Source organism: Littorina saxatilis, linkage group LG8 (genome assembly GCF_037325665.1).
Source record: "Littorina saxatilis isolate snail1 linkage group LG8, US_GU_Lsax_2.0, whole genome shotgun sequence".
NCBI classification, from domain to species: domain Eukaryota; kingdom Metazoa; phylum Mollusca; class Gastropoda; order Littorinimorpha; family Littorinidae; genus Littorina; species Littorina saxatilis.
Window position 1 is genome coordinate 21485799 of NC_090252.1, and position 19609 is coordinate 21505407.

Below are 19609 nucleotides of genomic sequence, written 5' to 3' on the forward strand. Positions count from 1 at the left end.
TATCATACCCAGGAACTCTCATGTCAAATTTCATAAAGATCGGTCCAGTAGTTCACTCTGAATCGCTCTACACACACACACACAGACAGACAGAAAGACAGACAGACAGACAGACACACACACACACACACACACACACACACACACACACACACAGACAGACACACATACACCACGACCCTCGTCTCGATTCCCCCTCTATGTTAAAACATTTAGTCAAAACTTGACTAAATGTAAAAAGGGTGAGTCTGACAATTAAAAGAAAAATCGAGCTTATTCAGAAGCTGGAAACTGGCTGCAAAAAAAGGAAGGAATCCAGAAGTAGCTGAGGAATATGGAATGTGCGTGTGTGTGAGTGTGAGTGTGTGTCCGTGTGTGTGTGTGTGTGTGTGCAGAAAAAAGCAAGGAGGCTCGAAGAACAACAGCCAACAGGTGAAAGATTAATGGGAATATATCTCACATCAAACGCAATGTGTGGACACGGAAATAAGAACGTATAGTGAAAAAAAGTTCGGTTATATTGAATTTCTGAAGGAACAAGGAGGGAAATTCAATATAACCGAGAATTGCCTATATTGAAGTTCCGGCTATATTGAAGGTCTTCCCGGGTCCCGTGCCACTTCAATATAGCCGGGTTTCACTGTACTTAGAATTTTCCGGTTGTATGAAAATCGGATGTATAAAAGTCCGGTTGTATAAAAGCAAATCTCTGGTCCCGAGCAGCAAAAATGCGTTGTTGCAAGACCGGTTGTAAGAAAACGAAAGTAGACCCAAGTCACCAAATGAGCATGCCCTGAAAACTTCCCCACCAACTGATTTTTAACCAGATTCTATAGCTGTCAACGAGTTGTTCTGTTTAATTTGTTTCTCCATTCAATCCTTTTTTTAACCTGTTACAAATTCGTCACGAAGACCCATAAAATCCCAGAAGGCATTTTGAATACATATATATAACCAGAGACATTGGTCATGGATGTGAATCAGTTATCTGTTTATGTTGTTGTATTTTATGTTGTTGTATTTTATTTTGTTGTATTTTATGTTGTTGTTTTTATGTTCTTGTTGTTGTTTTTATGTTCTTGTTGTTGTTGTTGATTTTATCCATTAAACTGATTTTATGTTTAACTCCATTAATAATCTGTTTTGTTTGTCTATTCAGTCATTTTAGCCTGTTATAAATTTGTCATGACTGAAGAGCCATAATAGCCCAGGAAGGGATTTTTGTGTACAATTAGAACCAGAGGCATTGGTCGTGGGTGTGACTCAGTTTTTTTTATGTTGTTGTTGTTTTAATCCATTAAACTGGTTTTAAGTTTAACTCACTTTTTTGTATTCAGTGCGCGCGCGTATGTGTCTGTGTTATAAATGTGTGCGTTTTGGAGAGAGAGAGAGAGAGAGAGAGAGAGAGAGAGAGAGAGAGAGAGAGAGAGAGAGAGAGAGAGAGAGAGAGAGAGAGAGAGAGAGAACTCAGAAAATGTTATTTGCTACGCCAACGGTCATTACAAAGCTTCCACGACCAAAAACATTGTCAAAAGCGCAAAAGGGTTGTGGAGGGAACACACACAATACAGTTGAGCCACACACAAACACACACACACACACACACACACGTGCGCGCAAGCGCACGCACGTACGCGCACACACACACACACACACACACACACAGAGGGAGGGGGGGGTGGGGGCGGAGAGTGCACGGCCTTATGCAAAGCAGAACAGTTCCTTACACAAACAGTTGCTCTTTCTATCGGTTGTCCTGACTGTGTCAGTGTATGTAAGTACATGTACTTTTCCACTTGTTATTCACAAACCTTTTCTTCTAACAAGGATATGTATCAAAACATTTAAACATAAAAAAAAAACAAATAAATACAAAAATGATATGAAAAAAAACCTACTTTTATCAAGTAACAGACGCGTGGCCGGATGTATGAAAGTCAATCCACAATATTTTCATACATCCGGTTAACCGGATTTAGTAAAGACCGGATGTATGAAAGACAAAAAGTGGGTCCCGACGACTTTCTTACATCCGGTCTCGACTGTACATACATACACACACACGTACACACGCACATAACTACACCACGACCCTCGTCTTGATTCCCCGTCTCTATGTTAAAACATTTGGTCATAACTTGACTAAATGTAAAATCAAATGTCCCATTGCCAGAAATAACAAATGAAATATGACATTATACACATAACTAGCTTTTGCTCTACACAGCACAGATATTTCCACATTAAAAATAAACAACATTATCATGAGTTATCCTCCAGAGCTGAACCGTAAACTACCTTGTATACGCCAAGTATCGAGTACACGCCAACCCCCTACTTTGGGCTGAAAACTGTGCACAGGGCATACTACATAGCAAACGAACCCCCCCCCCCCCCCCACACTTCTTGATTAATATTGTTACAAACATCAGTTTTGGAACATTTGTTTTTAGTGTTTGTAAACTTCTGCATGCGGTACAGTGTATTCATCCGAGTGTATAATGCCTATATGATGTTGTTATAAAAACATACCGTTTATTGATACTCTCACCCCAGTGCAGCTTTGTAATAAAAGAGAGTTGCAATTCTCAAAGCTCTTCTGAAGTTGAAAAGACCGGTTTTTGATCACCATATTTGTTTCACGAGATTGTCCCTCGAATTTGATGGCTTGAATCAGTGCAACTGCAAATCTGGATTGATCTTTTTCAGTTAGCATTATATTTTGAATCTATGAACTTGTTAACAGACAATAAAGCAGCAAGATCTCCTTCGTGGTTTGCTTGCAGAGTTCCTCTTTGTGCAATAACGCATCCTTTGAACACTTCCATGCCAAGTGACTAACATATCGTAATTCCAGCAAAGGATCCGCTCCTGCAAAGGGTATATTACCCAGTAAACGCCTACCCTACACTTTTGGGCAAAATTGGTGCATAGAGTGGGTAGGCGTATACAAGGTAGTTTATTGTATATCAGTGGAAACCGTGTTAGGAAGGGGATATTTTTTTTAATTCAACTGCAACATAGATACTGGATTCCACACACATGTTCGGCCTGCAGAGAGACAATTAGAAATATACTTGCGTATGTTGATAGTCTGTGTTGGTTCTAGGCCAATTGCTTCCCGGACAACTGCCCCCCGCCCCACAGCTAATTTGACAGACTGACGGGATACATGTATCACGGCGAGGTGTTGATAGTGCACTCTTACCTGACTTGCGTGGCCAGCAACTCTTGTGGATCTTGTGTGTAGTCGAACACTGTGGTACAGTATTGCAAGCGCTGCAAACTGGAGAACTCATACGTCATGTTGCTGACAGGCTCACGGGGCGGGTGAGAAGGGTTCAATCCATGGTCCGTTATGCAGCCTGAAAAAGAGGCTGCTGTTCGTTTGCACTGTCTATGTAAGAGAAATAGACGTTTTTGTCGGAAATAACTGTCAGGATTTACAAGTTTTGGGAAAGAGAATTGCGCCTTGCTTATCTCGTACAAACAGGAAACACGTTGTCGATTAGTTAAAACTACGATCACAGCGAATAAGTGACTCGACGTGCAAGGCTGTGTCCGCTCGATATGACACATTTGTTTTCGATAATATACAGATCGAAGTTTACAATTTGGATCGCTTGCCCCGGGTGATAGTCAACAACGTATTTTGCTGGGGATACCGTGAGTTTCGCTTAACGGTCGAAGTCACGGCAGCATGGGAAACTGACACGTGTGCTCAGCGAGCACACTGCAGCATGCCATCAAGTGAATTGTGGCTCAGATGTGCAGATTTTCGAACGATAAAGGCATTATATCGATAAGACACTGCATGACATACACATCGGAGCCAGTTATTCGCTGCCATCGTGGTTTTAACTGGTCGATCGCGTGTTTCCATTGTGTAATAGGTAAGCGCTTGCAAATCCTGACATAGTTATTTCCGAAAATCATCTATTTATAAGCATTTTGCACCAGACAATTGATTGAACAAAATATCTGTCAGGCCAGCAATCAGCACACACTTAAAACATAATATAGCATGATTTCCCTTCTTTGTCTCTGTTATTCTAGTGAGAAAATATCCCGCAATATTGATCGGTAGGCCTCAAGTTCGGCCATGACATAGGCAAAATAACTTGCGCAGCCGCAGAAACAAGAAAAAGGAAATCTTTTATGAAAATGTTGACGTTTGACTGGAAGCCAAGCCAATTTGTCAATCAATCAATGTCAATCAATATGAAGCTTATATAGCGCGTATTCCGTGGGTACAGTTCTAAGCGCTTGTCGAAGAGTTGTCAACACAGGACTAACAAAGAAACTAACATCTTCAGACGGACACGAACCCTATCACACACTAGCAAACCCTGGTAAACAAACAACTGTTTAACAACAATGTACACATCAATAGCTAGGTCCAAACAAAATAATATTAAGCACAAAGAAAACACCTCTCACAGAGCACAGCACGAGAATGTCTTTTGGGGCACAGCACATCACGTCGAACATGAAAGTCGCAGCCAGCTACGGGAAAAACTGAGTCTTCAACCTACTCTTGAACGCGTCAAGAGAGGGGCTCTGGCGAAGCTCAAGCGGCAGGGAGTTCCAGACGGAGGGGCCCGCGGAGGGAAATGCACGCTGACCAGCAGATGCGAGTTTCGAGCGAGGGATGTGGAGGCGGAGAGGGTCAGCAGCAGAACGAAGGGGACGGTCGGAGGGCTGGGTGTACAGGTCCAGGGAGGATTGAAGGTACTCGGGAGCAGAGTCGTTGAGACACGTGTAGACCAGAGTGGACAGTTTGTAGGAGATTCGGGTGTTGACAGGGAGCCAGTGCAAGGAGCGAAGTAGGGGGGTGATGTGGTCTCGCTTCGTCTTCCTCAACGTCAGCCTGGCAGCGGCGTTCTGGACTCGTTGTAGGCCATGAATGGATGAGGCGGGGAGGCCAGCCAGAAGGGAGTTGCAGTAGTCCAGACGACTGAAGATGAGGGAGACAACCAGCTTGACACAGGCGTCGTGGGTGAGGTAGCGACGGATGGAGGCGATGCGTCGTAGGTGGAAAAAGCAGGTCTTGATGATGAAGGAGATGTGTGTCTGCATGGAGAGAGTGGAGTCGAGAAAGACGCCAAGGCTCTTGACAGCAGGGGAGAATGGAACAGTCGCGTCATCCAGCTGGAGGTCGGTCACAGTGAGGGAAGCAATCTTCTGTCGTGTTCCAACGAGAAGGGCCTCCGTCTTCTCACTGTTCAGCTTCAGCTTGTTCTCAGTCATCCAGTTCTTGATGTCAGTGAAACAACTGGAGATGGATCCAAGGAGATCGTCAACGTCCTCCGGCTTGGCGCTGTTCTGGAGCTGCGTGTCATCGGCAAAGGAGTTGTAGTTCAGGCCGTGGCCTTTGATTCTGACCATGAACCCGCTGTTGATAATCTGGAAGGTCGTACCAGAGATACAGATCTATCCCTGGTCGTGCCGATTCATAGATTCAACCTACAAACTGCGAAATCGTCTGTCTTCAGGGCGGGGATGTAGCTCAGTCGGTAGCGCGCTGGATTTGTATCCAGTTGGCCGCTGTCAGCGTGAGTTCGTCCCCACGTTCGGCGAGAGATTTATTTCTCAGAGTCAACTTTGTGTGCAGACTCTCCTCGGTGTCCGAACACCCCCGTGTGTACACGCAAGCACAAGACCAAGTGCGCACGAAAAAGATCCTGTAATCCATGTCAGAGTTCGGTGGGTTTTTGAAACACGAAAATACCCAGCATGCTTCCTCCGAAAACGGCGTATGGCTGCCTAAATGGCGGGGTAAAAAACGGTCATACACGTAAAATTCCACTCGTGCAAAAAACACGAGTGTACGTGGGAGTTTCAGCCCACGAACGCAGAAGAAGAAAAAGTCTGTGTTCAGATCGTCAAGCAATGCGTGGAATCTTGTATTCTAAAGCTGTATGGCTCGTTTCGACAAGCATTTAACGGATGAAATTAACCACATACAGTTAATTTCTTCAGCAAACTGCAAACGCAGTTGGGTTGTGTTTGTTTGTTTGTTTATTTGTTGCTTAACGTCCAGCCGACTACGCAGAGCCATATCAGGACGAGGAAGGAGGGGATGAAGGGGGCCACTTGTTAAGCGATTCCTGTTTACAAATGCACTAACCCATTACTTGTGTCCCAGCAGGCTTTAGTAAAACTAAATTAATACCTACTGGAAGATTACCAGTTTCCAGTATGTTAAAATAGGCTTAACCTATCTACTGCTGGACTTACATCAGAACACTAACAGATTAAACTATACATGAATCGCGAGACAAGCGGAAAGAGAAGAGATTTTTGGAAAAAATACAGGTGAATGAGCAAGAAGGCAGAAAAAAGAAAAGAATTCATGAAGAAAAAGAGAGCATGACAGGAAAGAGGAACCAAAAATCTACCTAACAGCAAACAAGAAAGCTCCTGCGGTTCCAAAAACAGGAGGGGCCTTTAATTTCATAACCGCAGTGCCCCACTGCGGGAGTTGGGTTGTGTGTTTTGTACAAAAAATTCTTCCACATGATAGATTCGCTGATTTGTCTCACGAAGCCCAATACGAACACAGCCATTGCAGAAGCGAACTATGTACGGCAGAGCCTCGAGTGACGTCATCTTATTCATGAACCCAGTCTCGACAAAATTTCACGCCATCCCATGGATGGACGGAGCTGTAACTTATGCATGGAAAGTAGCGAAATACTTAGCAACAACAACAAAACAAACAAGTAAATTAAATGCTGTGTCAAACAAGGTTTATGTGGTACCGACTCATTTTTTGTTTAAATTTAAAAATAAAGTTTTGGTTTCAGATGCAAGATAAGGTAACAATCAATCGTTCATAGTGCAAACACTGTCATAAAGGTGTACATTTCTGTAGCAAAGACACACCCTTTCCGGTTGTAACCATCTGCCATGCAGCTATATTCTACTAAAAAACAGTTATTTGCCATCTCCTAATTTCGAGGTAATGCTTTAAATGCACATCAAAGCGAAAGCCAAAGTAAAACCAATAGTAAACTGGTGAGTAGTGATGGTTTAATCAGTCCTTTACTTTGTCAGTGTTAATGTTAAGCCAGAACATGAATACTGCCCCTTAAAAACAACGACACAAATCGGTTTTCTTTGATACTATCTGTATTTCAATTTTCACCTACCAGATCACGCGGACACACTTGACGCATATGAAACCTGTCGCTTCTGTAAAAATTGTCTAGTTATGATTGTGCCTGTCAATCTTCTAAAATGGCTGATTTTGGGTCCGAAGTGCGACGTCTTTGACTACAATACACAGAATCGAAGCTAACACGAGCAGATGGATTTGTTTCCATGAACAAAGTGAAAACAAGGCTTGAAATACTCGATCGTAAGCCTCTTATTCGATAACATATTCATAATTTTCTCACAGGCCATTTGCAGACCACAACAGAAACGTTACATATGTTAGTAGAAGGTAACGAAACGAGACGTAAATTCCACCGTATGAGGACCAAACACATCATCAAAGACAGTGTGATTGCCCTCTTAGTGTGACCCACAACAACCGCAGCCAATACTGGTGCAGTGCAGCTGGTTACAACTCTGTTTCAGGTGTCTATCCTGGGTTTTTTTAGACGTCAAACTCCTCCCAAAAATGTCATCTAGCGGGTTCATGTGACATCATTAACAGCAAGTATTAACCTGCCGACAAGACATCAACATACTAGCCAAATACCACATCAAAATTCAGTTCGCCTCACTATGTCACATCTCGATGGAGGAGGTAATGTCTGAAGGTAAACATGTTGCCCTCGGGGCATGAATTTCAAAGTGGCCTAAAGTAATTTTGAGTGGTGTTTTTTTGTTAAAATCGGGTGCCACAAGCTGGTGGCGATTAAAGAAGTGGATCAGCACCTTACCCACAAAGAAGGTAGAAGTAGGCCATGACTTATCTCCACTTTCAAATTGTGCTGGAAGAGAAGTTAAAAACATGTTACTTTCATGGCAACAAAATTCATGCCAAAAAGTAAAGAAACCAGGGCATTTAATCTTAAATGCAATATTTAAACAAGTCGTGTCAAGAGATTGAATTTGATTTGATTTGCTTTCAAAATATGTTGTCCATCTGTCCCCCTGAAACTAAAACATCGATGCTTAAAATGTTCGATCAGTCATAGTCCAGCGAACTAACATTTGGTTTTCGAAACAAGTTTGTGTGTTTGTTTGTTTGCTTAACGCCCAGACGACCACGAAGGGCCATATCAGGGCGGTGCTGCTTTGACATATAACGTGCGCCACATACAAGACAGAAGTCGCAGCACAGGCTTCATGTCTCACCCAGTCACATTATTCTGACACCGGACCAACCAGTCCTAGCACTAACCCCATAATGCCAGACGCCAGGCGGAGCAGCCACTAGATTGCCAATTTTAAAGTCTTAGGTATGACCCGGCCGGGGTTCGAACCCACGACCTCCCGATCACGGGGCGGACGCCTTACCACTAGGCCAACCGACTGAGACGAGCCAAGCTGGTGTAGATGAAACATACCAACATAACACCAAATTTACATATCAATGGATCTTCTTCAATTTTGAGCACATTTTCAGAAAACATTCTTCATATTTGTAATTATCCTACAAATGTGAGAGACCACCCATGACAAAACAATATTGATCACTTCACTAGTTGGTATATTATGTAAATGAGGTCGTGTCAAACAAGTCTGGCAATGACTTAAGATTTCATTGCACCAAGACAAACGTCATTCTTTGAACACTTTTGTGCTTGCTGTTTTCCCCGAAAGAATGTGAGAACTTGCAAGTCACACAATAGTCTCGAGAGTTATATATTTTTGCTTTGACGTCAAGTATTCGCGAGGTTTTAGAAGAGATCGAGGTTCCAGTATAAGACCCTTCTTCGAGTTGAGCCTCGACTGTGAGACTTTGGAGCAAAAGACGCAGAAGTACAGCTTGTAGGATATAGAGAATACTACATGGCTTGCTGCATCATGGGTCATTCTCAGAATACTGTTCCAGAGGGGGGTCTTTCTTTCTTTATTTGGTGTTTAACGTCGTTTTCAACCATTCAAGGTTATATCGCGACGGAGGGAAGGGGGGTGATGGGATAGAGCCACTTGTCAATTGTTTCTTGTTCACAAATGCACTAATCAAAAATTTGCTCCAGGGGCTTGCAACGTAGTACAATACATTACCTTACTGGGAGAATGCATGTTTCCAGTACAAAGGACTTAACATTTCTTACATACTGCTTGACTAAAATCTTTACAAACATTGACTATATTCTATACAAGAAACACTTAACAAGGGTAAAAGGAGAAACAGAATCCGTTAGTCACCTCTTACGACATGCTGGGGAGCATCGGGTAAATTCTTCCCCCTAACCCGCTAGGGGAACCCCAGAGGGGGGTGACCTATTTCATGAAAGGAATACAACCATAATTTTTCATCAAATCAACTATATGCTGTATCTGTATTGTGTCTCGGGGAATACATTTATATGTTTTTAACCCAAATTCGACTACTGTTGCTTTGCTAATTTGTTTGACATTTTAGTTTTCTAAAAACCGGCTGATTGAAGCCGCCATTTTGTAACATTTCTCTCTTGACGAAAAACAGACGTTTATCTCCAGTAAACTAAGAGTGAAGAGTGCAAACAAAGTGTACAGGTGCAGAGAGATTATGCGCATGTTTATGACCACAGTATCCGGTGTTTTTTAAATCGTTGTTTTACTCAATAACTTGACTGGGCCCAACATGCTGTTCGGGTCGAGGCATCGTGTCAGGAATTACTCGGCACAGATAACCACTCATGGGCGCACAATAACAATGTGTTGGATCTACCTTGCAGGGACACTTTATTTATACACATTACTGCTACACAAAGACAGCTTTTGTTACTAAATATATAGGTTTTTTTGCCGGTAATTGCAACATGAATCTCAGAGGAGGTTTTAGTGTCAGACATGTTGGCCTCGACCAAACAAAACGTTTATGCATTTAATTAAATAACGAACAATATTTTTTTTAAACTATTTGAACACAATTTCATCCTGTCATGAGCCTGGAACAAGAAATGCGTACAACAGTAGAAATGGTTGGTTATTAAGCGCGAGACTTGCAGTTTTAGTTCTGTGTCTGTCAAATTGCCAATGCCTCGACCGAACATGGTTTTGGACGGGTATGTACTTTGCCACTCCATATTAGGGAAACCAACAGGTTTTTCGAGCTTTTTGTCCAATTATAGTTTTATCACACAATATTGCTATTTCATATGTTACGTGGATTTCCATTGGTCAATTGGGCAAAACTGAGCTCATTGTAAAAGTGATATCGACGACATTTCCGTCGATATCAGTTTTGATATCGACGACCTCTTTATTGCTTCCCCACTTCAAAAACAAAAACACACAAATTTAAAAACAAACAAATATAATTATTATATGAAAATGTAATGATCCCAGAATTTAGTTGAGCAAGTGACTAAATACTTTTTGAAAGAAAAGACATTTTTAAATACTGAAAAGTACAAGAAAAGAGTGAACAAAAAGAAATAATAATCAGAGGGAGGGATATGGAACAGCCAAAACTGAGACAAATACTTTTGTAATTTCTTTACAGTAAATACAAAATGTCCAGAGAATTAGCAATATATCTAACATTGACTGACTGTGTGATGATATCTTCTGCTATTGGTCTGTTTCGACAGTGATATCAAAATCTCGACCTCCTGTCTCGATTTTGATATCACTGTCTCAACAGACCATAGCAGAAGATATCATCACACAGTCAGTCAATATTGGTATATTGCACATGAAGTTTTCAACAGTATTCTTTGAACTTTATTTGTCAATGGCTATGTGATAATGTCACGCTTTTGGACCATGATTCTGAAAATTACCCTCATACTACACTCTGACGATCTACACTCGTTGCTTTTTCAAATTTTATAATGCTTGCTTTTACTAGAATTTAAATATATTTAAAATGACAACACTCTTGTACGACACAACAAGACAAGTACTGCAATGTTCTCTATATATATATGTGTCACGAAACAGATAAGAATTCAAATGCAATCAATTTTAAATCTGTTATTTTTCAGGCATGGGAATTAAAAATTGTACAAAAGGCTGAAAATTTGTAAGTAATAACAAAGTCGACGGCGCGAAGCACCTAGCCTTACTAGGGGGGGTCCGGGGGCATGCCCCCCCCCCCCCCGGAATTTTGTTCTCTCAAAAAAAAAAAAAATGGTGCAATTTGGTGTCATCTTAACTCCAAGTTTGCCATTTAATTCAGTTTTTAGAACTATTTTTGCCTCCCCATTTGTTTTTCAGCAGAAACTTCTGCTTTTTCGGCAGAACAAAAAAACAATTCGGCGAAAAATTGCCTTTCGGCGGACAATTCCCATGCCTGAAAAATAAATGAGATTTTAATTACAACTGTAAAGAACAAACCAATGTATCAAGTTTCAAGCTTCAAGATGAAATTCAATTATATAGTTTGGAGCGAGTAAAACAAATTGTTGACCAAAGTTTCAAACAATGTGCTCACAATGTGAGGGCACCACAGTTGATCCTTATTTAAAAAAAAGACAGATATAACGTCATCAAAGACCTAAAAGGGTATCATCTGGAAAAAACACACACACACACACACACTCACCACATACATGCATACACCACCACCCTTGTATCGATGCATGCTATATATGAAAACTTTAGTTCATATTGACTAAATGTAAACAAAAAATAAATCATAATCCAAACTTTGAATTTCCCGAATAACCATAATTATTTGTGTCAGAAGTATTTAGACATGGTTTTAAACTAATTACAAAGCAACACCTCGTGTCACAATCTTACAATCAAGTTGTTACCGATTGGTAAAGGTAAACACATACATGTATACGTTTTACTACCTTGCCAGGGACAAAGAAACAAAAACAGAGAGACAGAGCAAAAGAAGAGAAAGGCAGCCAGTCAGAAAGAAAGTCAGGTATGCAATTAGTAAGCCAGGCAGATAAGCATTGATACATACAGGCACTCAGGCAGACAGATATACAGGCAGACACACAGACATGCAGAGACACAGCCAGGCAGAGACACAGGCAAGCAGGCAGGCAGACCAACATAAATATTTGGGAACATGTTTTAGACCATACCGTTTAACGCGTAAAAATAGTACTCAGTGCCGATGTCAGTGATATCCTGGTCAACATGAATGTTGATTCCTACAACTGTGAACTCTTTGACTGTAGACAAATAATATTCTTACACATTTGGAATACAAAGAAGACATCAATAGTTTTAAATCTAAACTTAGCAAGAAAACGTATTGCAAAAAAAAAAATGTTGCATCCCAATGAAAGCGTTCTGTCCCATGTCCTTTCATTTAACCTTTCTAATGCATTAAAGGAACTGACATTGATTATCCCGCACACCTTTGGGATCAACCATTTATTTTACATGGATTACGTGACCACCGCTCATAAATGGGTACACGTAAAATCGACCTGACAGAAACGCAAGGTACCAAATAGAATATCGACATAAAATGACAATACAGTTGTGTTCGTTATCCTATTTTTGTTAACATTTGATATGCATATGGGTTAGCATGATGTATGTGCATACACCAGCGCACAGACAGGCATACATAAAAGACACACACACACACACACACACACACACACACACACACACACACACACACACACACGGCCTCACAGGTAAAACTAATAGGTGGGAAGAGGACAGCCCTATAGGTCACTGGACCACAGACTATCACCTCTGATTCTTGATGCGTGACTAATGGCGTGCGTAGTCCACGTGTAATTACGAACTTTGACACTTACTGGTAAAAAGGTCAAAGTCGTTATTGACCCTATGTTGGTAGGTCGGTCGTCGGAAAAAGGAGGGCGTCATTCTTGGGAGGTTATAGTTACAGTGTGAAAGGCATCCGTGCCGAGAAATTCGGTCGACACAAGGAGGGGGTCGTTCTTGGGAGAGGTCGTACCGGGGGGTTTCACTGTACGTATACATAATTTGGTTACTTGCAAGTCAAAAGAATCATTTACCCCCAAAAGTCCTGTTTTATTTAGCTGGCTTGCAAATGTTATGTTTTATGTAACTCCTACTAATGCAAGTGTAGATCGTATGTGAGTCAAAGATTTTGAGGGATACCATGACACAAAGCGCTGTATTGTAGCAATGGCCAAGTGGATTGCTTTCTATACTTCCAGGATGTTATGCTTACATACTACTAGACGTGCTTCAAATGTCGGATTTTACAGTTTTTTGTTTAGATGTTATGAAGAGAAAGTGTTCAAACGCGTCAAAGGATTGCTCACCTACTTCCAAAACATGCATGATTTCCCAAGTCTACAGACAAACGATTGGTTGATGTACTGCCGTAATCTCATTTGCGTATGACCACTGACGTATATTTGCTAGCCATGTAAACACATTATACAACATATGGAACGTACATGCTGTTGTCAACAGACAGTGGTTATTGACGAGTGCCTCTCAAATCATGCTTCGGTCACGCATGAGTGGGCGTGGCTGTAGCAGAGCAATCATTGCAAACATATCAAGCGTGTTTACAGGCATAGCAAATACACACCATTGGTCATACGCAAATGAAACTTTGGCAGTGCTTTTATTATTACTGTGTCTGTAGACTTCCATGATGTTGTGGAGGTTAATGAATAATCCTATAAACATTGCAAAACATCTGAACAAATACCTGTAACAATCTGGATTATTTGAAGTACCTCGCGTATGCAGGCATACTATCCTGGAAGTTACACAGTAATCCATAAGCCATTCCTGAGAATACAGCACTTTTTGTCATGAAACCCCTCAAAATGACTTGGTTTTTTTTTACCACTCATGGAATCATGCATCAGTAGGAATAACGAAACACGAAATATGCAAGCAAGAAAAGCAAAACAATGTTCTGGGTAGATCACTGATTTCATGACTTTCTTCTTGTATGCAAAATGTTGCCTATTATCATTTTTCGTCGATTTTAATTGTTACCTTACGTTTTTGTCTGGTCGATTTTGGGGATATCTTTTTTTAAGCGGCGGTCATGTAATCCCTGTTCAAGATACCTTTGATCGGAAAGGTGTTAAATAGCTAAATGGACCGCATTAAATGGCATTGATAATTTAAATCAAATGACACAAACTAAAACGCTTTAATTGGGGTGCCACATTTGTTGAAATATTTAAAGTTTATTTTGTAAGGCATTTAAATGTTATTGCTGAATCTGATGATATGTATTTAAAACAAAAGGTTTACATAATTGATTTTGTTATAACCCACTTAAAATTAATAAAATTCATTATCATGAAGGATAAGAATCTGCACGTGAGTTTGCGCTGCTTAGTAAGCACAGTGTCCGTATGCATGCACGTCACATGTACTGTTTTGAACAGTCATCAAAATCACATACTGCTTTTATGATATTATCTGTCAGTAATAGAAACAAATATAGTGTAATTGCCATTGGTACTGTTGCCCCTGTTGGTCTAGGATTAGTACAGCTGAAAAGGACAGTCTGACATTCCCATGTTTGGTCCAATCAGAATAGACTAGCTGACACCATATGACTATGTTAACACACATAACAATCGTTTGAGCCATACTAAACCTTCATAAAATCACATATCTTTCTTTTCTTCTAAATTTAAAAAAAAATCCCAGTTTGCACATTCAAAAAAAAACAGTCAATCATAAACCATGTCCTTACCCCGAACACCGAGCTCAATAATCATGGTGGTCGATCTACATTCCACTGTCCTTTTCCAGGTGTTAATACTTGTTCCACCATCTCCATCCAGTTCAAAGACATGCGGTTCTGAGGCTGACATACACCGACCCTTTCGTTTCTTGTAAATGCTCATCACAACCTTCGTTTTGAAGAGACATGTTCAAATAATATGTATTATGTAAAAGTTTTTCTTTCTGGCTGGTTCGGGGATGGGAAAGGGTAGGAGGGGAAGCATAAGTTGAGCAAACAGAGGTAAACAAAAGCAAACAACTTACGTTTGGAAGAGAAAGGTACGTTTAATAACTTTTCTTTTGATATTTTTAATTCATAATAATAATGATAATAATAATACTTGTCAGTAAGTACTGGTGTCACATGACTGATGTGAACCAGTTGATTGGCTAAAGGCGATGCGCTTAAAACTGTTAGCGCACTCTTGCATGGAGTGCACTAACTTTTCCACATAGCGTATTCTTCCGCCCTTTGCCTAAGCGAGAATGTACTCTCATCCTCAGAATTAATTAATGACATGTAGCTTATATTTTCCACATTACCAAATGACCATAAATTCCCTGCGGCTCAAAGCAAAAGTGTTTTTTGTGTGGACAGATTGCATGCACTTGTGCCACATTGAAGCCCACTGATCTAAAAATAGAAGCCGCTGTGTAGTTTCGACTTGCGAAGATTTTTCTCATATGCCGTGTTAGTGGCATGTAGCTTATTAACCACATTACCAAATGTGACCCTCCACCACGACATGATTCGCATGTCACCTCGCGCGGTTTTGCCCAAGGCTTAATATAAGTCCGGGGAGTGTCTGGTAACAGTGTGAGGGTCACCTTAGTCACAGGCTTATAACTCAAACAGTTTTCGCTCTTTTGTAAAACGGGTTTCACCACTGGATAGAGAATAAAAAAACTCTTTAGAAAATGTAAAAATGTGAAAATCATGCAAATGTGACATGTGACTCATTTCGTGGTGGAGGGTCACAAATGATGAGTTAGTATACAATTCCCAACGACTAACAGAAAACACAAGTGTTATTCCGATAATGTACCAGCTAGACCAGCATTTGGAAGTCGACTGACTCGATCGTCTCTGTCATAGGTAGCAGACTACACTGAAATACCGGGAAATACGACTGTATCAGCTCAGCAAATGAATGGTTTCCGAATTATTATTTTAAGGCAACAACAATCGGAATCGAAAACATGTAGGGTTTAGAACATTCTTACCATGTATAAGACTTATTACAAGCCTGCCTTATTCGTGCAGACTCAGTGCAACGTGACGAGCAAGTTTTGATTTTGAAATGAGACTGCAGTGGTTCGATTGCCATAGCCTAGCAGACGACATAAACCCCGCTCAGCAAATTAACATGTTGGGCAAATGTGAACGATAAAAAACGCTCGCGCTGGACACGAGTAGTCTTCAGACTGGCTCGCTCCCCCAGTATGAAAGTTTTTGTCTTGTGCACGTTTAAGACCAACTGATTGCTCTGTGTGAATTACAGGCATTCCCTTTGCTATATAAGTACATTACATGCGAGCCGAGGATGTGCGTGGTGACTGGCCTTTCTATTTTATTTGATCACAGTGAAAAATATACTGCCGACCCTCTTCATAACTGGTAAACTGGTCGCCCACGAAGTTCTTGTACTGTCCTGGCTCGCGGATTCTTGCATTTATCACGCCCCAGGTAGTTTTACCAAATTATTTAATGTAAAGTGAAGGTAAAAGACTGAAACATATGTAAACAAAGGAAACCATAAGAAAAAATACAAATTAATATGATAAAAATCAAAACACAAAATCGCGACCTCTAAACCACCGCAGTCGCGACCGAGCAACCAACGCTTGGTAGAAAATGGGGTACACAACAAATCAAATTATTCAAACACACAACGCGCAAAGCCTGGCAAATCGTCTCGCATGCGAGACGCATGCTTTTTTATGAGCTATATTTCTCGTCAGTGTGTGACGCGTTCGGCTTTTCTCGTCAGTGGGTGACGCGTTCGGCTGTGCTATCAGCTCAATGGCAGCGTGTTGCCCCGCCGGTGTGAACTCCTCCTACGTCCAAGTCGTTTTTGTGGTTTATTTCGCATTTAGGTCCCAGGTAACATTATGAAGCTTTAATACGATCAATCGGACCTATTATCAAGTTAGTGTATTAACTTTTGAACGAACTGCGCCCAGTAGTTTCCCAGCAATAAGCTGTTAAGTGGAGAAAGACACGCAGACAGACACACAATTAAAGTCTGCTGAGCCCAAGTACTAGCGTACTCGGGGATAAAACGATGGGGATATAACACGTGTAGGGTTCAGAGCATTCTTACTGTTCATATTTAGTACCAGACTCCCCGATGAGTGAAGATACAACACGAGAAACATGCCATATTTATTTTGAAAATGTGCTAACCGTCGACCTTGGGGGTAGTCAATTCAAGGAGAGTTACTCTGCAAAGTCAATCCGTCAAAGCTCGACTGGAGGTTTCAAATCACACAAAAACTAAGAGCGCAGACAGTCCTCTCTCCGAGTTCAAATAAGGTCTCTCTGAAATATTATCACTGTTTAGCTTAACTTTCTTTCTGTATTTGGTGTTTAACGTCATTTTCAACCACAAAGGTTATATCGCGACGGTTTAGCTTAACGCTACACTGGAATTTACCAACAGAAATTAAAACAAGAGTTTGCGTGTGACGAAAGCACGACACACTTGAGACAGCCTACACAAAAGTAGATCTTACACGACCTTACCACACAGTTATGCCTATCCAAATGCGCGTAGCAAAATGTGCGTGTTGCATATTCTTTTTTTATCTGGCGGTTCCGACAATGTCGTTATTGAAACAATCCCAGTGCACTAAGGGATTTATAGAGCAAATCTCGAAAATAATTATTAAACTCAGCGCTATGCGCTTCTTTCAATAATGAATTTTCTCGATTTGCTCTGTAAATCCCTTAGTGCACTGGAATGTTACATTTACTTAAATGATAATACCTTGTCAGTAAGTACTGGTGTCATATGACTAAGATGAGTTGATTAGCAGCTGACAATGCGCGAAAACTGTTAGCCCACTTCAAGAGTGCGTTATAACAATCACAGAGAGTGTGTTCATGTGCCTGCGCCCATTCTTTCGATTTGAGACAGTTCTTCTCATCCGGAGTGTAACTGATATGTAGCTTATCGTCTCCACATTACCAAATCATGCTTGACCCTAAACTGTTACTCATCCTCAGTGTAACTGATATGTAGCTTATCGTCTCCACATTACCAAATCATGCTTGACCCTAAACTGTTACTTCCCCGCAGATAAAAGCACAAGTTTTTTTTTTCTGACAGATTTCGAGACCAGAATTTGGAAGTAGACTGATTCGATAGACTGTCCCAGGTACACGAAGCAGACGACACCGTCAGTTTAGTACTAACATAAACGTTGTTTGCATATTTCAGGACAACGAAGCTTCGAAACATTCTTACGGTACCATGTAGTCATAGCACCAGCCTCCCAGATGAATGCAGATACATTACAAGAAATAACATGCCAACTGTATTTTTGGCAAATAAGCGAACCATATCGTGTCACTTTGACATCAGGCGACGTCACTCAATTGCTTCGGGAGTGTTTATCTTTTAGGAGCATAGAAACGTCTGTTTTGCTGCCAATAGATAACTGAATATATAAATCAAACTGTATGCTTAAGCTGTAACTCACACTGTAAGTTGCAGAGGATCTTCAAATCGTAAAAATGAATGGTTGTTGATTAAACCGTCAATACCCCGGAAATGTGCATCTGTGGTGAGACGCCTGTGAGGCATGGCAAAGCCGGTACACACACAAAAGTGGATCTCACTCGACATGTCCACAAAATAATCCAAACGCCCGCAGTAAAATGTGCCTTGTCATGCGAATGCCATTTGCCAAAACAGACTTTCCAACATCAAATGCTGGTAAAATACCAGCATAACAAATTGTGGTATGGGGGAGGTTGGCACGAGTGTGTCTGGTCTTAGAAACAAGTTACTCACAAAAACAGGTGTTTGAAAAATGAAACTTAAGATATAATTATGATTGAAGATCAAGTAATTCAAACAATCTACTTTGGAAGATAATTTAAGTTACTTATACAAAGGTATGATGGGGAGAAAAAGTTGTTCAGATAACCTGTTTTAAACGAAACGCAGAAAGTTGTTCATGACAAAGTTCCTTCCTTATGGCAGGAGATGATACTACGTTTAAGTGAACCAAAATCACAATATTTTTCAGTAAAATCCGTTGTAAATCCTCTGATGATCGGTCGTATGTCGTAAGAGAGAGGTAGAAATAATGTAATAGTACAACATACCAAGAAATAGAAAGATAACTAATACATCAGATACAAATTGGTCATAATATTGAGAGAGCCATAACATAGAAGGGTAGTAATGGTAGGTACCACTGTTTTTAGATACACATTACCAATAAAAACAACCACTCTTATATATACAAGGACCTGAGGCCCAACCCTTGTGAGACTATATGCAGCATTTGAACAAACCGGCAAACAAGAGAAAAAAGCTTTACCCCGAGAAGTCCTCTTTCCTGTGGTACAACAAATATGTTGACGTTTTTTGTAGCCCGAGGAACCTGCTGATTGCTATTACTTGTTGCATGATGTCCCATTGAATGACTAGTCCAGACAAATTGGTGATATGCTGAAAAATTAACAACATTCACAGTGAGCATCCGTAATATAAATATAAAAACATTATCTGTGCTAGTTATCATCTTAAAAAATGCACTTTTAATTTCACTCTTAATAATTCAAACTCCATTCCATTTCAAGAGCAAA

The 19609-nt window shown here is 40.7% G+C and overlaps 2 long non-coding RNA genes across 2 annotated transcripts in view; both read right to left on the reverse strand.

The window, feature by feature from the left end:
- The window catches only part of LOC138972226 (uncharacterized), a 9100-nt gene extending 5739 nt beyond the window's left edge, over positions 1–3361 (reverse strand). The window contains exon 1 of the long non-coding RNA XR_011457503.1: positions 3209–3361. This is a non-coding gene — a long non-coding RNA (uncharacterized lncRNA). The remainder of the gene's footprint in view (positions 1–3208) is intronic.
- Positions 3362–12035: 8674 nt separating this feature from the next.
- LOC138972227 (uncharacterized) lies at positions 12036–19466 on the reverse strand. The gene is made up of 3 exons (XR_011457504.1): positions 19342–19466; positions 14756–14915; positions 12036–12248 (listed from the first exon to the last, which is right to left on the reverse strand). It is a non-coding gene; the product is annotated as an uncharacterized lncRNA (long non-coding RNA).
- Positions 19467–19609: the final 143 nt, after the last annotated feature.